We start from the raw sequence: 20,647 nt of genomic DNA, 5'->3' as shown, positions 1-20,647 counted from the left end.
AAAATCTGTGTGAAATGAGGAAACATCTCATTTTAGCTCTCACCTCGCAAATATGTCTAGTATCAATCAATCAATTTTTATTTGTATAGTGCCAGATCATAACAAGTGTCATCTCAAGATGCTTTACAAAAAGCAGGTAAAAAGACCATACTTATTTCAATATTACAGACCTAAAGATCCATCATGAGCACTTTAGCAAAGCAGCTAAATTTACAGTGGTAAGAAAAAACTTCCATTTAACAGTCAGAAATCTTCGGCAGGATCCCAGGCTCATGATGAAACAGCCCTCGTGCCAAGACTGGACCTGGCTTGAAAAAAGGAAAGGGGGAGATGGGATAAGATGCAGGAAGAGGGATAGGGAACGGGGGGGACCTCAGAGAGCTCAGCAGTTCCCAGGAAATGATGTTGTTAGTAACTGAGATTTACAGATAGCTTCACTTCAGCACCAGGCGCTGTCTGTCTGCAGCGCTGCTCTGTTCCGTGGCGGGAGGGTTTGTCTCTCTTATTATCACAGCGTTATGTTAAGAAAATTATCAAATAAGTAAAAGTCACAATCTAAATAACATTGTGGGCCATATGTACGGTGGCCCTGAAGTGCAAAACACAACAACAAATAAGAAAACACAACGACAAATCAAAAAACACAACCACAACTCACAAAACACAACAACAAATAAGAAAACACAACAACAAATCAAAAAACACAACCACAAATCACAAAACACAACAACAAATAAGAAAACACAACAACAAATCAAAAAACACAACCACAAATCACAAAACACAACCACAAATCAAAAAACACAACAACATTAACTTTAACCGGAAAAGGTAGGTACTTGCAGTCGACAAGGATCGTCGCTGATTGGACGAACGCAATGTCCGTCTTTTTAACCGGAAGCATGCTGCTTCCGCGAGTTGATTTGAAAACATAAGCGACAATTATATTAATTGTGCAAAAAGTGTTGGTGTGATCCCAATGAGATTAAGAACTGACCTCGGAACAGAAAATGGGACAATGGCAGCAATACAATGTGCCCTCCGCCATGCATTTACGGACTACTATGGAGGCTCGTCAAGCCACAGTTACAGCTCATCAACAGGGAATCAGCGTATCGAGTCATGGTGGTCCTTTTTCAGAAGAGGAAGGTATGTAACTATGTAACTATGTATCTTGCCTAGTGATCAGATCAAACTGAGAAGTGGTGACTATTATGAATTATTGTTTTCAGACCACTCTTTAAAATGCTGATAACATTCCTCATCTCAGCCCTCTAGATTATTCAATCAATTAAACATTTCTCCTCGTGTGTAAAAAAAAAAAAAAACACCAACTTTGCATTTAATGTATTCCTAGGTCTCAGTTTTGGATGGACCTGTTTGGAGACCTAAGAGACTCTGGACACTTCAACAGTTGCCATGAACACCAGTGCTTACTGAGATTCTGCTTCAGTAATGTTCTGCAGAAAGACCTGCATGAATGTACGGACCTCTGGAACAAGCACAGGATTCGACCATCCAGACTTCCAAACAAACTCTTTTTGGTGCCTTACAGGTAATCCACATCAACTCAGAGTTAAATGATCATAAATTGAATATTATATTGTAATAAATTGCACTGCACTCGTTATGGTAACTATATTTGGATTATTGTATATTTTTGTATGGATAGTTGTCCTGCCTTTGTTTACTTTCACATTTCTGTAGATCAACAAGCAAATACATCTTATTTACAATGGCCATTTCAAATTACATTTCTAAAATCTTGGTAAAAACCCTTTCATAATTCTATAATTCTCTGAATTTGCAGGTTTGGTTTAAGGGACTGTGGATTTGCTGTTGAAGACAGGGAACTAAATGCGTTTCCGGAGGCCAGGCAAACAACTGATTCATGCGGTGACCCAGACATTCAGGTTTATCTACAACAGGCTATGGAACAAAATGGATTACAGCAGCCACAAGATTGGAAGTCAGCTTCAGAACTGTACATTACTCTAAAGGAAATAGCTGGGCTATAGATATGGACTATACTGAAGCCCTTACCACATGTATGTGGAAAAAATGTTTCTGCTTTAGCAGGAGATGGCTTTAGGGCCATACATTACTGATTGGACTGTAAGTGCTTATATTTTGGGAAATGCTAGAGTCTTAATTGTGAACTGACATATATTGTGAACTGACATATAAAGTGGCATAAAGGGTTTTAATTGTTAATAAAAGGACGATCTACCAAAATTCTCAAATGTGGTACTTTCAATTTTCAGGTTTGGTAACTGGAATTCTTGCAAGCACAAAATATTTTAGTCCGTGTGAACTGATATCACTATTTACACTATGCCTACATGTAGAACATCTAGTAGACAGTTTCCTTGTATAGTATGCCATGTTAACAGCAGATTTAAATAATTCACAACAAATTACAAATTGTCATCTGTACACACCAGTATTTTACCCTCATAACGGTATTTGTTTTATTTATTGAAAAATTGAATTTTCAGGGAACTTTGGCCACTATGAGCATCTTATATTGTGATGAATAATCAAGAAAAGCATAATAGGTCCCCTTTGAACAAACTAGGCAAAAATGAAAATGAAGCTGGATCTGTATGCCAAAGTCCATGTTGGTCATGAAGACATTGTATGACTCCAAGAGCGGAAGCTTTAGTGTATTTGCACAGGTGTTTGCCATTGGGAACAGTGAATCCATTTAAAACTGGATGCATGGCGGAGGTTCTCTTCCCGCAGGTGGAAGTGATGTTAATCCTGTTGCAAACATCAACACCTCCTGGAGGGACACAGATGTCACTTTTTCTGAAAGGAGAAAATCAACATTGTGTTGCATTTCTTTTGACTCTGCATTAACTTAAAATACATTAAGTGAAGCATTCTCTCCTATTTTAGAGTTAAAGACAAATACAAGATTTACAAACAATACTACATTATTTACAAATATCTTACAAAACAGCCATGACAAACCTTCACAATCGAGAAGACAGTCTGCCCAAAATCCAAGTGTTTGGCTTTCTTTCTGCCGCCTGTTGCTTCCTGCTGGACTGAGGTCTGGTCTGAACATGCTTTCCATGTCTGCAGCAGTCAGGGTCTTGGCAGAGTGGTACAGGACAGGGGCCAGCACACTAGAATGCTGCTGCAATGCATCCAGAACCTGCAGACTTGCAAGTCCATCTTTGAATCTATCAAGAACAATGATTGTGTCACAAATAATTTATCAGTTCATAAAGAAGAAATTAACTATCAACTGTTAACACTTTTAGCGCAATGTATGCTCCTACAGACAAGGTACCTATGCCTCTTCTTTGGATATGTTTGTTATAACAAGAAACAAACTCAACTAAAGATAAGCAGGGTGGTATTAGAGTAAGTTGGTCAACCTGAGCATAAACTTGAATTCTGAGTTGATGAACCCTGATGAGAAACTTAGTTTTTGGCTCCAGATCAGCTGATCGCTGTCAGTTATATCATCTCTAGTAATCTTAATTCTGGGTAAACGTTGTTCATAATTTAAAATAAAACATTGGAGCTCAGATAGTATGTTGCCCCCACAGACTGTATTGCATCATGGAAAAAGGTAAATAAAAGACAGATTGTGCATTTGAATTCAGTGGACTTCAAGATATTAATGCATGTGTGCAGATGGTGCACAAGATTAAAAATATTAAATCTATTAAATAATAATATTATAATTTGTGTCTTGACTCAACAGCATTCAGTGATGCTACTCAATCCTGCTGCTTCAGAAATATCTGATGTCAATGTCACACAATCCTGTCTGTAGCAGCTGTGATTAACATTTGACAAATTACGCTGAATAATAGGCTGAAAAATGTTTGATTAGTTGTTAAACACGAAATTAGGCCGTTATTTGAAAAATAATGGAAAAAAAGGAGTCTTAACAAATATTACCATTGAATGGCACTGTGATTTTTGTCTATAATGAACTATTTAAGGTACTCCTCCACAAGTGTGTGCTTCTCCGAAGTTTTCACAAGTCGGAAACATCCAGCAGTTTGGAACATGGTGCTGTTTTGCAAAATTAGATTTTGCAGAGATTCCTCTGATTCTGCGTTCTGGACCTATTAAAAAAATACTTTAATGTTAAAACCAACCAAAATAATATTCATTTGATTACTTAACTACTTCATGAATACAAATACTTTCCCACCACTCTGCAAACTGGGATCAAATAATTTTTTTTACTTTGCCTCTTGTCAACAGTGGAAAGAAGAAGTTGATATATTTCCCTTTAAAAAAAATTAAACTTCTGGTCTGTTTATTTGAGTATATCTTACTCTGAATCACTAAAATAATCTACATGTGTCCTCTTACTGAATCCAGTCAAGGTCATTTCCTACCTGACGCAGAACTTTCCCTAACTCCTCATCTGTTATATCTTCCACAGTGGCGTTGAAACTTGGCTTCCTTACAATGTGGTTCACAAGGTCCTTTGAGAGGAAATGTGGTGCTGGTCCCCCGTGTACAATTGACACAGCAATCATCTTTCCAGCTAAAAAATACTCATCTTCAGACAGCTGATATGCAGTGTACAGAAGTATCATGGTTAATTAACATCCACATCTGTTTATATTAAACAAAAATAACTTCTCTTTTAAAATATGTAGAAAAACAAATATTGCAATAACTACCTTGGGAAAAAAACCTACCTGTCGAATTGTACACAAGGTAACGGCTTTCTGAAGGGCCATCGAAGATAGGACGATGCTTCAGATGATTCATGAGCGTGAGCAATTCTCGTGTCGGGCCACCTGTATCTAACCCTTCTTCAAAGGAGCCGGCATCGTCAGTAAACTTAACAAACATGTTATTGTTTTCTGAGTATGTGCCACGACAAAATCCTCTGACAGCTCCATCCCATACATTACATCTCGATACATTGAACCTGCTGACACTCTTGTGGTCAATGGCAAGCGCCAAATTTGCAATAATTTCAGAAGCCTGTACACTTGTATGCCTAGAAAAAAAGTGGAAAAAACTCCGTCTCTGTACAATTTACCGGTACTTCTACATAGAACTGGTGCAGGTTATTTCTGTACTAATACTTATATGACTTACACAGGTTCTTCTGGAGACACATCATTTTTTTCTTCAGGAATGAGAACTTCGTCATCATCATCATCGATGACAATAGGCGCAAATAGGTCTGTGTATTTTCTGCAAAATGAAAACAATATGTGCATACAATTTAACAAATATAAACACACATATATGAATATACACGTGGAGGATAAATAAAATAACAAACACCTAATATTGCCCAATTGAATGGCTGCCCAGTCCACATCTGGCATAATCTGTCTTGACTTGTGAGACTCAAGACATATTAAAGAATTCTGCAGTTTTTATAACTGATGCAATTGTAGTTCGGACACTTACTATTTGGCCTCTTTGGAACTCATAAGTAGGCCCATGTTGCTTGGAAAACTAAAATATCGAAGTTCTGTAGCGCCAAAATAGCTTGTTGGTAGGGTGCACACTACCATACTCTTCAGCTGTCCTGTCAAATATAGGCGAAAAATGCCAAAAATAATAATTTTATTAAAATATCTAAGTGCCGATTGTCTCTTGTAGCAATGACCCTAATGACTTACCATTGCAGCTGCAATTGTGATGTAGTCACTTCAAAGAAAACCCCCTTTTCATGTAGTGTTTCCGTTATTTTGTCCATCTCTCTATACATAACTATATATATGATAAGACCAAAAAACACACCTGTAGCAAGAGATCCTGAGGTACTTGGACCATTGCCCTCTTTATCGAAATGTATAACCTGAAAATACAGAAATACAAAAAAGTATTTAATTAAATTATGAAATAATTATATCAGTAACTCAATTGATTACCAGTACTTAATAGAGGCCTGATGATTAACTATAGACACTAAATGTGAGGAGATGAAGAAGTTTGGTGGTAGACTTTTTCCTTCACACACATTTCCCTGTTTACTTATATTGCTGATTTGCTGTTAATTTAACTATGGGCGGCTGTGGCTCAGTTGGTAGAGTCGTCGCCTCTCTACCAAAAGGTTGAGGGTTCAATGTGTCCTTGGGCAAGACATTTAACCCTGCATTGCTCCCGCTGCTACTGTGTATGAATGCGGTGGTATGAATCGTGATGTACGTCACTTTGGATAAAAGTGTCTGCTAAGTGAATTGTAACATTGTAACATAAAATGCGACACATTTGCCTATCTGAAAAACAGCAAGTAAATACATAACAGGGTTAGAATAATGGACAAGAAAGAAATAAAATGATATAAACAGCAACATACTAAATTATTGAGGCAAACTTTTGTTATATTGGCTTCATTCTCTTTTGCTGGCTTTGGAAGATGACTTTTGAAGGGATTATTTGGTGCATCTATGATCATCTAACTCCACATACTCTTTCTATTCCATAAGTGGGGCATCAGTAACAAAAAGGGTTGTATTTATTTGAAAATCCATCTGAAGTATCTTAATAATCCCTCCAATTAAAGGCTATGTTTACATGCACACAGTAGAGCAATTATGACATTACCGTTATTATGACTTTGCTTACTTTGACTTAGGATAACGGCATTAATATAATCAGACTATGGTGTTTACATAGATTCTGCCTTAATCGCATTATTGGTGTGTATGTAAACTAGCTACTGCTTTGTTTCACATCTAAAGTCATATGAGAATTAAATCAACACACAGTGTTGCTGTCTTAACAAATATATTACTCTGATAATAGTTCATTACCTGTTGTACTTCAGTAGTACCAAGTGATGGCACCCCACCACGAATCCTGACAGGGCATGAAGCATAAATTAGTGTCCAATCACAATATATTGCCGACATCGCACAACCTAACAAGCATTTAGATATCATGGGACCAATGCAAGTATGTACTGTACATGTTCCAATAACCACAAATGAGTAAGCTAAGTGTATACCAAATAATAAAATAAGCATGCAAATGCTTAATAAGATGGTCTATGGTTCATTCATATATATACTTACACCGCTTCTGGCTCTTTTTGTAAAGGACTGCTTTCATACTGAGGTTCAAATGGCTGTAGTAAAAACACAGATTTGATATCAAAATACAACAGTTATTTGCTTAGTAAAAGAGGGCTGATGTTGGGTATTTTGACATAACCACTAACCAGCAATGACGATGCCTGCACTTACAAGGGTAATGAACATTGCTAAGTCAAAACCTAAAATGTGGCTGGACCTTGAAAGAAATTTCAGTGCTTCTTTGAAATGGATACAGAAAGTGGCAGCTTCCAGTCAACCAATGATGTAACTTCATCACTCTTTAGCAAATAGAGACATTATGATTTTTATATGTCAAGTTTATTCTTGAAAAGCCCATACCGGTTGACTTCTACTTAATACCAAAAAAAGTATCACCCCAATTTTTTAAATTGCACTTACCAATGTGTCAGCTAGATCAAACTCTGTTGATCTTTTTATCACAATCTCAGAGTCCAAGTCAGCCATGTCTGACAATTTTCCAACTGCAAAACACACAAAAAAATCAAGCTAGTTTTGAATTATAGCTTGTCTGTAGTCAGTCAGTTCCACAGCGCCCCTACAGGCCTGGAGCACTTCCGTTTAAGGCTGAACTTGCAGCGTTTCTGTGTTTGCAGTTGTTTTCTGGTTGTGTGTGTTTTGACTTAAGTTTCGTTTCTGTACTTGCAGCGCGTTTGATGCTTATGCAGTTGTTTTGCCTATTTGCAGCGCATTTGTGTCTTTGCAGCGCGTTTGTGTCTTTGCAGTGCGTTTCAGCCTTTGCATTTGTTCTGGTAGTTTGCATTTGCTTTTGAATGTGCAGCGTTTCTATATATGCTGCGCGTTTTTCTAAATGTATGTCGTTTCATCAGTTGCTGAGTGTTTGACCCCTACCGGCCACCGTACATCTGGATATAGTAGGACGAAGGGTTCTTCATCCAAGTCTTTGTTGAAGTCCCTCATTTTTTTTACAACCTGATCAAGAAGAGTTGGGGCATTGGTGTCTGGGTCTGTTGATAGCGAAATGGTTTTCCCACGTTGTGGCTTAAAACCACCCTTTGTAACGACCATCAAGCCAACATTAATCTGCAAGAGAAAACACAGGGACTGGTAGTAAAAACTGTTTGAGGAGCAATGTTAAATCAAAAATTATTGTTTCTGCTATGAATTGCCTTGTTGCTGAAATGTGTAATATAAACTTGCCTTGCCTATGAGATTTCCAAATGTTATACACAAAATGGACCTTTATTAATTCCAAATGTCACTCAAAGCAGAGTGACCCAAGTTTTCACTTAAAAACCTTGTAAACAGCGGATTTGGAGAGTACTTTTGGAAAACAGAACAATTATTGCTTGATCTGGGACAAATAATTGGTACTACACATATGAAAGTCCACAGTGCACAAATGTTCATGATCAGAAATCAGTCAAAAAATAGCATACACAAACAAAAGCAGGACATGAAGTGTTGTTATATGAGTGATCTGACCATAACACAGATTACTATTAGTATGTGTGTACATACAGTATATATACATGTTGGGGTTGTATCAAGTCAACTTTGGTTATATTCCTTAATAATTATATTAAATTATTAATAATATAAATAAAATATCATTAAACTATGTTTAATCTCGTTTTGGGGCACCACCCTGTACTCAGGGAAATATAACCAAAATATCACTCAAATCAGTCTCGAATCAGTTATTTAATTACTAATATTATTAATAATTAATAACTATATTTGATAAATTGAAGGCGTGAAATCCGTACACAAAGCCTTCGCACCCAGCTTATATCACAATGCAAATACACCAATAATCACAAACAACTGCTCTCTTAAATTATAACAGAATTTATTTAAACAAAGCAACACCAATAAAAATCAATGAACTTAATCAAACCAATAACTATTATAAACTAATCTAAGCAACAAACAATCAAGCAAGGCTTGTGGATGAGGTGTGAATGTGTGTGTGTGTGTGTGTGTGTGTGTGTGTGTCTGTGGATGAAAGAGAGATAGAGAAGGGGAAGAGGGGGTAGATTGCTTCGTCCCACGTGGTCGCCCTTCCGATGGCACACACCTAACAAAGACCTAATGTGGCCTTAATGTCTAAAAGAGACCAAGTTCGGCCCTACACGATCTGTGTCTCTGAGGCGTCTGGATGGCCGCGAGTGTACAGATCTGTGTGTGTGTGTGTGTGTGTGTGTGTGTGTGTGTGTGTGTGTGTGTGTGTGTGTGTGTGTTAGTCAAAGGGGAAGAAAAAATGATAGAAGAGGAGTGTAGAGGTGGAGAGAAATGCGTGCCTGAAGAGGCCGGATCACAGTCCGAATCCTGCGCCACAACTCAGAGTAATTCCCTTCATTCACAGAAACAAACCAATGGCCGAATTCAAGTTAATACGGCTTACACTGGCCTTTCTGATCAGAAGAATAATACTCGGTTATAACGCTGTTACGCTAAACACATATAGGACGCAGCGGTCCGAAATGGGAACAACAAGAGTTTTAAACAGGTAAAACTCAGGACGTGACGGTCCAACAAAGATAAAAATTACAGTTCCTGCTTCAATCAAACAATTGTTAAAAACACTCTCTAAAGCTAATTCTGCCCAGACCTAATTAAGCCTCACTTGTGAATCGCTTTGCCTGTGATCGGTGAAGGAAAAAGGAGGCGATAAAACAGATCTTCTGTCTGTCCTGGTGTAGAGGCGTCTGATGGCGGCGAGGGTCCCTTACGGCAAGAGCGGCTTCGTTGGTTCTCCGTCGAGTGGAAATATGTCCGTTGATGTCCTTTCGTTGCAGGACGGAATAAGACCGTTATCTTTCTGATAATCTGTTATAGTCTGACGCTCTCCGAGAAACTGAGATGTGTTCACTGGACAATCCGAGCTCGGGATTTGGAACACTGCCGGCCGCGGATTACCTGCGCGCCAAAACTTAAAACAAAGGAAGATTGTTGCAAGAAACAGGAGGTGAGCTTGTGTCTCCGAGCACTTGAAGTCAGCACGTGGAAAGAGATTGAACGAGGGGAGTCTCAGAGTTTTGTCACCTGGCCGCCTTCCTGTGGGGTCTCCCTCAGGTTCCGTTCCCCCCTTTACATCACACGTAGGTGTGAAGTACCGCAGGGGATTCTGGGATAAAGAGTCCTTTTAGGCCTCTTTGTGATCTCAGTAAATAACTCAAAGGCACAGAGGTTTGACTGTCCTAAGCCTGCGTGGCCCAACATACACATTATCAACATTTATAGATGTTTAGAGGACAGACATGATGGATGAATGTCGACAGCTGAGTTGAGGGTTAACAGTTGTTCAATCTCACCATAACTAATAACTAACTTACCTGAACTTTCCTTTTCCCCTTTTTCTTCGCCCCCATTTTCCCACAGGAAAACTTTTGCCTCTCCTCTGCCTTTTTCTTTCGGTATTCCAGAAAGTTTGCTAAGGTTGGGGTCCGACTAGATGGAAGATTCTGTGATGCTACAGGGAAGCAAAATAAAAATGTGTTATAAATGTCACAACACGCTGACATGCATGATTGACAGCACTCTGTTTGATATACCTACAATAAGATTTCCATAGCTTTCACATTGACATACAATTTAACAGTTTGCTGGAAATGTAAAACAATGACTGTGATTACGTGGACGTTGTGTTTCCCTGTTTTTACATGCACAAACACTTCAAAAACCCGACCATAACCGGGGTACTCAAATCCATGTAAACGCAATAAATGTGTATTACAGGGATGTGATTGGCATGTGACAAAAAAAGCAACAAACCGACTCATTAACTTGCTCGGTTAGACTGCGGACTCCACAAGCAACAAAAACATTACGTTTGTTAACTTACTTGAAGGTGGTCCGCTGGTGTCTTCAACATCGGGAAATTCTAGTAACCTCTTGCCACAACCACTGCAAAAGTTTGGCCGTACATTTCCTGGGAGCTCTTTGCCACAATTTGGGCAATACATCATGAATTTTAATTTTACTTTACGTGTTTTTTGATTTGTTGTTGTGTTTTGTGATTTGTGGTTGTGTTTTGTGTGACAGGGGGGGTTAGGGGTAAATAAAAGTAATGTAACAGAGTAATTTGTGACAACAAACAACATAAATTAAGTTCCCGGTTGCTGTTTGTTCTGCTCTGACTCTATGAGCAGATTGCAGCTAAATGAGTTAGCCTACATGGCTACAATGAAAACTCGTTCCAGCCTCAAAATAATAAACTTAAAGATCTAAAATAAACTTTTTTCTCTCTTAAAAAGCGAGACAAAGAGCATGTCAGTATTTTCTTTGAAATTGAAACATTTCCTGTCATTAATAGCCTATTACTTGAATATTATAATACTTGATTTGATATTATGTATGATGTAATGACGTATACGCAGGGTCTGAAATTAACAACCGCCAAACGCGTGGATTTTCTTTTTGGCGAGTAAATTTCAGAGGGCTATCCGCCACAGGGCGGGTGAATGTTTTACCCATCATTCCTGTATAACTATGCTATACTTTATTTAAAACTAGGCTATAAGTATTAAGCACATTTGATGTAGCTGCAGCTACTTTTCCTTGCTCCTCTCTCTGCTGTCTTCATGACGGAGAATCGCGGGGGCACGCTGAGACACACCAACCTACATTGCTGCAGAAACGCACACACACACACACACACACACACACACAGACTCCAGCCACTGGGTGCACATTTTTACTTTTATTGCAACAGAACACAGTGGATCCTTGATCCATATGGCCGTGTGTTGGGAACAAACGTGATCTAGCCACTTTTTCCGTTCACTGTCACCGTGTCTGCAGCTAACTTAACGATAGCGACGTCATCTCACAGCCTGCTGTAGTCTGTGAACATCTCAGCACAGACTCTGTTAAACTGCGTTGCGTTATACACACTGATGATATAGTTCACGCTAAATGCACGCTCCACTTCTCAATTCCATCACGGAGACCAGGAGCAGTCAGACACACACACACACACGTTTACAATCAATCAATCAATCAATCAATTTTCATTTGTATAGCGTCAACTCATAACAAGTGTTATCTCGAGACACTTTACAAAAAGCAGGTAAAAGACCTTACTTATTGTTATGTTACAAAAAGCAGGTCAAAGACCTTACTTATTGTTATGTTACAAAAAGCAGGTAAAAGACCTTACTTATTGCTATATTACAAAGACCCGGCCTATCCATCATGAGCACTTTAGCAAAGCAGCAAAAGTTACAGTTAAAAAGTGATGGAAATGTTTGTTAACAAACGTGAGTTCAGATCAGCTGAACCTCTGATGTGAAAAACACAATTTGTCAAAATATTAAGACATAAGACTTTAAATAACATATTATGTACCATTAATGTCATGACAGGTTTTCGAACTGTGGACTGTCAGAGACTCACTGTGAAGTCGTGAAGTTGATGTTTAAGATGGAAAAGTCACTGTATGGACTGAACAATCAGGCAGAAATTGGAACAAGACACTACATGAGTATTTGAGTGAAAACAATTTTGTCCAAAATCCTGCTGATCATTGTGTTTACACAAAAGAAACTGAAAATGAGAAGGTAATCATTTTAATATGGGTGGATGATTTAATCATTGCTGCAAGTGATGAAAATGTTCTTAGAGATGTGAAGGACATGGTCACAGCCAGATTTAAGATAAAGGACTTGGGTAAACTGAAACATTTTCTTGGTATTGATTTTGAACAGAGTGACAAATGTGTGAAAATGTCCCAGAAGAAATATGTGAAAAAGATACTTGAAAGGTTTGACATGCAAGACTGTAAACCCAGAGAGACACCTTGTGAACAAAAACTCAGCTACACTGATGATGCAGAAATGATGAGTGATGTCAAGAAATACAGAGAGGCCGTAGGGAGCCTTATTTATCTGACTACATGTACAAGACCAGATTTGAGTTTTGTAGTAAGTAAACTGTCTCAACATTTTACAGAACCAACAGAAGAACAATGGACTACTGTAAAACATGTACTAAGATACTTGAAAAGCACAAGTGAGAAAGAGCTGTGTTACAGACAATGTGAAAATGAGAAGCCTTCAGTGATGCAGACTTGGCAGCTGATAGTACAACAGGTTACTGTGAGTCTAAACGAAAATGGTCCTATGATTTCATGGAAAACTAAAAAGCAACCTACTGTTGCATTATCCACTTGTGAGGCAGAGTATATGGCGTTAGCTGCAACTACACAAGAATGTTTGTATCTTATACAACTATTACAGGGACTTGATGGACATCAGTATGTACTTCCTAAGGTTTATGAGGATAACCAAGGAACAATAGCATTGGCTAAGAATCCTGTAAACAGACAGAGATGTAAACATGTTGACATAAAGTATCATTTTGTAAGGTCAACTGTTAATGATGGAAAAAGAAGTTTGAACTATTGCCCAATAGAACAGATGGTGGCAGATGTAATGACCAAACCAGCTACAAAGTTTAAGCTGAGAAAGTTTGTCAAGATTTTGTTTGGAGATTAACCATGTGAAAACACACGATGTAAGGTGGAAAACCCTGTTCATTTTTGTTGTTTATTATAACAATGTGAGATCAAGTGGGGGTGTTGACATAAAGGGAAATATGTATGCTCTCAATTGTAAGAAGGTTGTTCTATGTGGTGTTAATGACAGCAGCCAATGACATGCGCTCATATTCATAGTTGAAGTGCGCATGTATGTCAATAACGTTTTTTTCTCCCTCCTGAGAGAGTGTGAGATCCAGTTCACGTAGAACCTATGCCCCACAGTGTGTTTATTCCTCCGTATATATTTCGGTCTAGTTTTGGGTATGCACGCCAGGATCGTTGTGCAAACTGACTCTGCTAACACCAAGTTTATTGTAAACTCCTCTCGAAGCCACTTTTCCACGAACCTTTCAACCGAGTCGCTGTTTTGCTCAGCATCCTCCGGTATGCCTTAAATCTGAAGATTATTCCTTCTAGACCTTGACTCCAAATCGTCCAGTTTATCCATCATCTGTCTTTGCTCTTTTATTACATGCTGCAGTGCATCTGCTTCACTGCTCCATGACTCAAATTCTTCCGTGTCAAAGCGGCTTCTAACTTCTCGTTTTGTGACCCTATTTCCATATTTATTCTTGCAAATTTCTGGTCAATGTCCTCCTTGAGCTCTGTCACCTCGTTTCTCATTTGGGACGTAATTTCGTCTTTAAAGGTTTTTAGGTCCGTTTTCAGCTCGTTTTGCATGTTTTGGATCTGTTTGCTAACGCAAACAGACTGCAGACTGCTTTGAAATGCGGCCATGCTATCGCTAGCTTCAGGTGCTAGCATTTTCTTCTCCGTAGTCGGGCACTTTTTCTCTTTACCTGGAATTTCAGGTTTTTTTTTACTTTTTTTGTTAGACCTCCACTCATATTCAAAGGTCTTAGGTCCCTATGTGTTTATTTCTCAAGTGTTGGCGGAGTTTATCTGGTTGGCTTAGAGAAGCTCATGACTTAAGCGTCCATGCTGTTGAGTTATAGTGATGTCTGCAAAATTAGTCCCGCCCACTTGAGGTCTCATTTGAACAAATCCGGCCCCCGACCCAATAGGACTTTGACACCCCTGTCTTATGGTTTATTTTAATATTAGGTTTGTATTTATATCAAATGTGTTTTTCCCTCTAAATTAATTTTGTTTTTTGCAACAAACTACTTTAATCAGTTCACTTTATCCACGCACAAACACCAGGAGTACGCCTCACATTTTGAAAAGTTCCTCTTGATATTCTGTTATTTATAGGAGTTCAGAATCAGCAGCAAGCAGCTGTATATTAACATTTTTTTAAACAAAGCCATGCTTTGCCATGCCATGCCATGTAGCTCCAGCTACGATGGATTTCCGTCAATTTCAAAATTGTAATATTTTTAGTCAGTGTCAGACAAAATGGTCGAGCAGAATGTGCAAAATGCTGTTTTTAATGTCAGGCATTTATCTGAATCCTGTAACACAAGTGTAGTTTTGCATCTGTGTGGCATTTCAATGTAGGCTACAGTCAGAACTTTTATCTGCTACATGAAGTCCGCTCGGTGTATAGGAGGCTTTTATTGTGGTAGCGAACATCATTGTGCACTGTCCGTCATATCCGGACTTTTTTTTAGTCTCCGGTGCGCAATTTATTTACCAGACCAAAGAAAAAAAATACCAGGGAATAACAATCCGTAACATGACGGAGTTTACCGTTAAAGTTTTATTACGTGCAGGCAGAGCAGACAGTCGCTGAGTGCTCCGCTACCGGACACACTCCTTTAGGAACGTGCGTCATGACAACAGGTGACACAACCATAGACTGTAAATATTACTGGTCCACACCCTGACCCGTCTGTTACATAGGCAGCAAATGAGTCCAATCGAGGGCCGCATCCATATTGGATTTGCAGTCTCAACCTGACTTCGGATCAACCTAGCTACAGCAGTAAGGCGGGACCAGCGGGACTTAACTCCACCCATTCAGCTCGACGTTAGCAGTCCACTTCTGCTATCATCCCCTATTCCTGCTCGTCCTGAGTTATCTCTATAAACAGTAAGTTAACATTTAACTTTTCTACAACACAGTTAAAACAAATTATATTCAACCCAAATATTTAATTAAAGTCTTAAAACTACACTTTTTTAAATATACAATTATGGTTATTAGTTATTAGTCAAAGAAGTTAGACTTTGTCAGGGTTAGCAGAGCAATACATTAGCAAAGTTTTATCCATAGACTGTAAATAAATATGAGACATCCAGAAGAAATCAATATTACAAAGCATACAGTTCATGTTACTGTTCTGACAAAAAGAGGAATGTCTGTGTTTTATATTTACTGATGTCAACAGTGATGTGGGTGAACATGACAATTGAAAAATAATTATTTAGTATTTATTATAAGACATTTGTTTTCTATAGAACCCCGTAAAGTCATGGAGTCTGTGGACAGTGTCAGCTTCACACCAAAAACTTTAAGTGTTAGAAAAAATAGTGTTTAAGACTGGCATCTATTATTATGAGTTGCAGCTACCTTGTTCAATATTATTCCTGCAGATGTGACTAATAACAAAAAAACAGCCTGAGCTGTCACATGTAGTTAACTGTACATTTTGTCTTGTCTGAGGCATTAATTGAACACTTTTGTATTTCTCCTATAGACACAGTGTGGATTATTGGTGACTTGTCCGTCGAGGTGCCCAGAGAGCTGCAGAGACAGAGGAAGAAACCTGAGCCTCAACAACATCTGTATTTGTTGGTTCTTCTGGGGTGGACTTCGGTTGTTTCTCTTCAACAGCTCGCTGCGAGGGAGGTCTCACCCGGATGGCCTGAGTGATGTCACCCACAGGCTGAGAGCTGAGGCTGAGGCGTGTTTTAAACCTCTTGACAAACCGTTACACCGCACCCGCCTGTCAAGCTGGTCAGCTACACGCCTTATTGTGAATAACTCTTATCCTTCATCAAATCAAACGACCCCCATACAGTGTGTGTCGATCGAGACATGAGCTAATCACACCTATTTGTTTGTTTTGTACCAAGCTGTAAACATGTTAATCTCTGCTGTAAAAACAGACTTTTTAGAATGTGGTTTTTCACATTAAATAAATATTTCTATATAAATGCACTCCTTAATGTCTACTTATGAGTATACATTTCAGATTTGAAATGACAAGACTAAAATGTGCATTAATGCTCAACTCAATAGCTTAGGGAAGGAAGTCTACTTTTACACAACTTTGTCTTCTTTTGACATTTTTTTTACCAAATACTAATGTAGTTCAAAATGTGTCCTTAAACACAGCCCCATTCTTAAATCAAGATACATGGAGAGTAAATAAGATCAATAACTTGTGAATAAAAACACAGTTAAAAATGATTTAGAAATGTAGTCTTCCCAGATCAATATCACATAATATCAACTTCTCCCATCTAAACTGGACAAAGGGTTTTAAAATGTGAAGAAAATGGTTTGATTGCAAGTTGTTTGGAGGAGATCTATTTTTATTTGAACAGCTGAAGCATGAATACAGACTTCCAAGGTGCAAACCCTCCTCCTCCTCCTGAAGCTCGTTGATGTACTGCCGTCTTATCTGCTGGCCATCTTCTCTCACAAGAACTTTGACTGTTGAAAAGTCATTCTGAAGAAGCTCGAGCATGTGACATGGATCCAGGAGAACATGGACTTTTAGTGAGGGGTCTTCAGGATGACAAAGAAAGAGAGAAAATATCAGTTATTCATTAAATCATTTTTTTGTTCTCATCTATTTTTCTGTATTCATCTGTGTGTAAGAGAACATTTATAAATTCAACAGTGTACTACCCAGACAACAAAGGTACAGTATTCAGGTAATCAACATCTATTTAAAGTTAAGAAGATAAACCTTATTGTAATCATGATATTTTCAGCTCTCTCACTCACTTGCACAATGATATTCTACATCAAATTGTCTCAGATTTTGTGTGAGGAAAGATTAAGCAATTTATTGTGGATAGTATTTCATCTTAACATGAAACAAATACTACCTGAATTATTTAAATCATTAACAGTCTCTGTGCTTTAGTACAGAACATACAGTAACTCATTTATTATTAACATGAGCTCAGTACATGGCTGTATTCTTCAAACTATTGTACTAATTGCTTTATATCTTATTTTCATTCTATATGTTATTTATATTTTATATTTCTACTGCTATATTCTTTATAAGAACATCTGTAATGATTAAGAACTATATTAATAACCAGATTAAAATTACCTGAACTCGTAAAAAGTGTTTTTTTTTTAAATTGGTAACAGTTTGCATTAACCATGTAACGTTAATGTCATCCTCTATAACCTACACAACATATTAGGTTCAGTTGAGTTAAGTTTATGTTACTGACGGATAATTACTACACAAAGTTTGTTTTTTAATGTCCACATTTACGTGGAGTATAACATTCATCATAACGTCAGATAACCATATTTACAGTCTGCGGTTAACCACTGAGGTGAACCTTTAGCTTCTAACATCACACAAACTCATTATTTATCTTAACAACAAACATTTCTAAACCATTGATCCATTAAATAATGGGCTACACTGTTTACAGTTAGCCGACTGGTTTACAAGCTAACTCTAAACAAGCTAGATCCATAAATATACCGACATATGAGTATGCAGTAAATATAACACTACTATATCACTTACCAAAAAAAGCTGAAGCATCAACTTGTTGGATGGTCTGTTAACCGCACAGCAAGCCATGTATGTTGTCAGATATGTGTTAAACAAACTCTCCAAACGAAGTAAAAAAAGAGGAGAAATCAGACGGATCAAGCTGTTAGCCTACTGACCTGCTGAACTGACAGACAGATGCAGCGTGCAGAGCTGTCAATCAAATCTGACACAACCCTTATATGGGCATAGTTGTTTTCCTTAATAGAATAAAATCCCCCCCCCCCCCATTGTACATAACTCAAGTAGGATTAGATCCAACTGTAGCAATGACAACAAAATGAGGAACACATTAATGCATTAAAAAAAAAATATATATAAATAATATTCTGTAAAAGGTACATTTTTGCAAAGTAACTATTTTTCATTTGTTACTCCAGACTAAAGTCTGATGTGTTTTAACTTCTGTAACTTGTTTGAGGGTATTTCTGTGTTGTTACTACTTTAGAGTGCTTAAGGTTAAAAACAGAGTCGGCTTCTTAATTAGTATCAAAACAATCAGAATCAGATTTATTGTCCAGGTATGCTTACACACACAAGGAATTTAACTTGGGTGAACTGTGCTCTCTTATGTACAGGTACAACATTAAATATCAACAATAAACATAAAAAGAAAAGATTAATATTTACATGAATAAATATGAAACAGTGCAGTGGTGAATAGTGCAAAAGATGCTGAAGTAACATAATAATAAGTAAAATGCAGTTATGTGACAGATGAGTCAATTAAGATGTCAATTCCAGTATTTACATAAATAAGTGTGTGTATATTGATAATTTAAATTAAATAATATATATACATACATGTATATTCACAGTGACGGTTGGTTTAGAGTCATTTCACTGTAACAGGTCTGACACTCTGTGACTGTTTAGCGTTCATCAGAGTGACAGCCTGGGGGAAGAAACTGTTCTTATGACGGGTCCTCATGTATCATGATCTAATCTCAAAATGCTCCAAAAAGCCTAATTTGAATGTTAGAATAGCTAGATTTTTCCTCTGGCGGAGAATCCCCCCATACCCCCCTAACTTGATTTATTTTTCAGAGTTTCACTTCTTTAAAGTTTTGTATGGAACACCTGCTGCACCTGTTAATTTATATAGACATACAATTCACCTGGCTGTCAGGAAAATTTGTTAAAAAGAAGCAAGCTGTTTTATACATTGAGAATTTTCAGTAAAATATTTTTTTTTCTGCTTTAATCCCATACACACACACACACACACACACACACACACACACACACACACACACAGACACTCTCTCTCTCTTACACACACACTCACACACACACACACACAAACAGACAGACACATACACACACACACTCACTCACTCACACACACACACACTCACACACACACACACACACACACACACACACACACTCACTCACTCTCACACACACACATACACACACACACACACACACACACACACACACATACGCACACGCACACACACACACAGACACACTCCCATGTGTGTAAAGCTCAGTAGAGTATTGGTTGTGTAATCTTGACTGAGGTCAGTAACATGTTGGTGTCTTTATTGACATGAACAGCTGTATGAATGTTTGGATGATGTCTGTAGAAAGCTGACATTTGAATGATCCACAATAACAGAAGGACAAAGTCTCTCTACTTATTTTAGGGACACACTCACTTATTGGACCTAGTTATGTTCTTATGTTATCATCTGATTGATCATTCTTTTTATTCACATCTTTTATTCTTTATTCAGATTGTGGGGCTGCAGTGTGTCAGAGATCAGCTGTTCTTTTCTGGCCTCAGCTCTGAAGTCCAACCGCTCCCATCTGAGAGATCTGGACCTGAGAGACAACAAGCTTCAGGATTCAGGAGTGAAGCTGCTGTGTGACCTTCAGAAGAATCCAGACTACAGACTGAAGACTCTGCAGTGAGTACAGGGTTGGGTTTAGTCCATCCTGGTCTCTACAGGGTTTCACTAAACACAGTTCAGGATTCGTACAGTCATTAAAAACCTTGAAATGTTTTGGAATTTGAAAATACAATATTTCCAGTCAAAAAGTAAATTATTTTGGTAATTAGTTCCTCTGGTGCTCTTCCGTGCAGGGATCCAATTTAGAAGTTTTTGAAGAAGTCTGAGGCACTCAGAGGGTTCAGCATGAAAAGCCTTTAATTCATCAGGGCTACAGATTCATAAAAACAGGGCAGGTACAAAATGGCAGCCAAGCTACTTCCTTTAACGGTTTACAGCCAGTTACATGATCAGTAGTAGTCACATGGTTTAGTAAAAAGGTTACACATCTAAACAAAGAAAGTTAATCATCAAAATGTAAACATCATACCAAGGCATATGAGAACTACAATTTAGAAGTGACTAAATGTACAAACAAATTACTACAAAAGTGCTGAAAAAAAAAAACAATACACCAAG

At 37.9% G+C, this 20,647-nt stretch overlaps 1 pseudogene; it reads left to right on the top strand.

The window, feature by feature from the left end:
- LOC132985416 (NLR family CARD domain-containing protein 3-like) overlaps positions 1-20,150 on the top strand; it is a 36,725-nt pseudogene extending 16,575 nt beyond the window's left edge.
- The last annotated feature ends 497 nt before the right edge of the window (positions 20,151-20,647 follow it).

Source organism: Labrus mixtus, chromosome 12 (genome assembly GCF_963584025.1).
Source record: "Labrus mixtus chromosome 12, fLabMix1.1, whole genome shotgun sequence".
Classification (NCBI taxonomy): domain Eukaryota; kingdom Metazoa; phylum Chordata; class Actinopteri; order Labriformes; family Labridae; genus Labrus; species Labrus mixtus.
The sequence above is the reverse complement of the archived record's forward strand: the minus strand, read 5'-3'. Positions and strand labels throughout refer to the sequence as shown.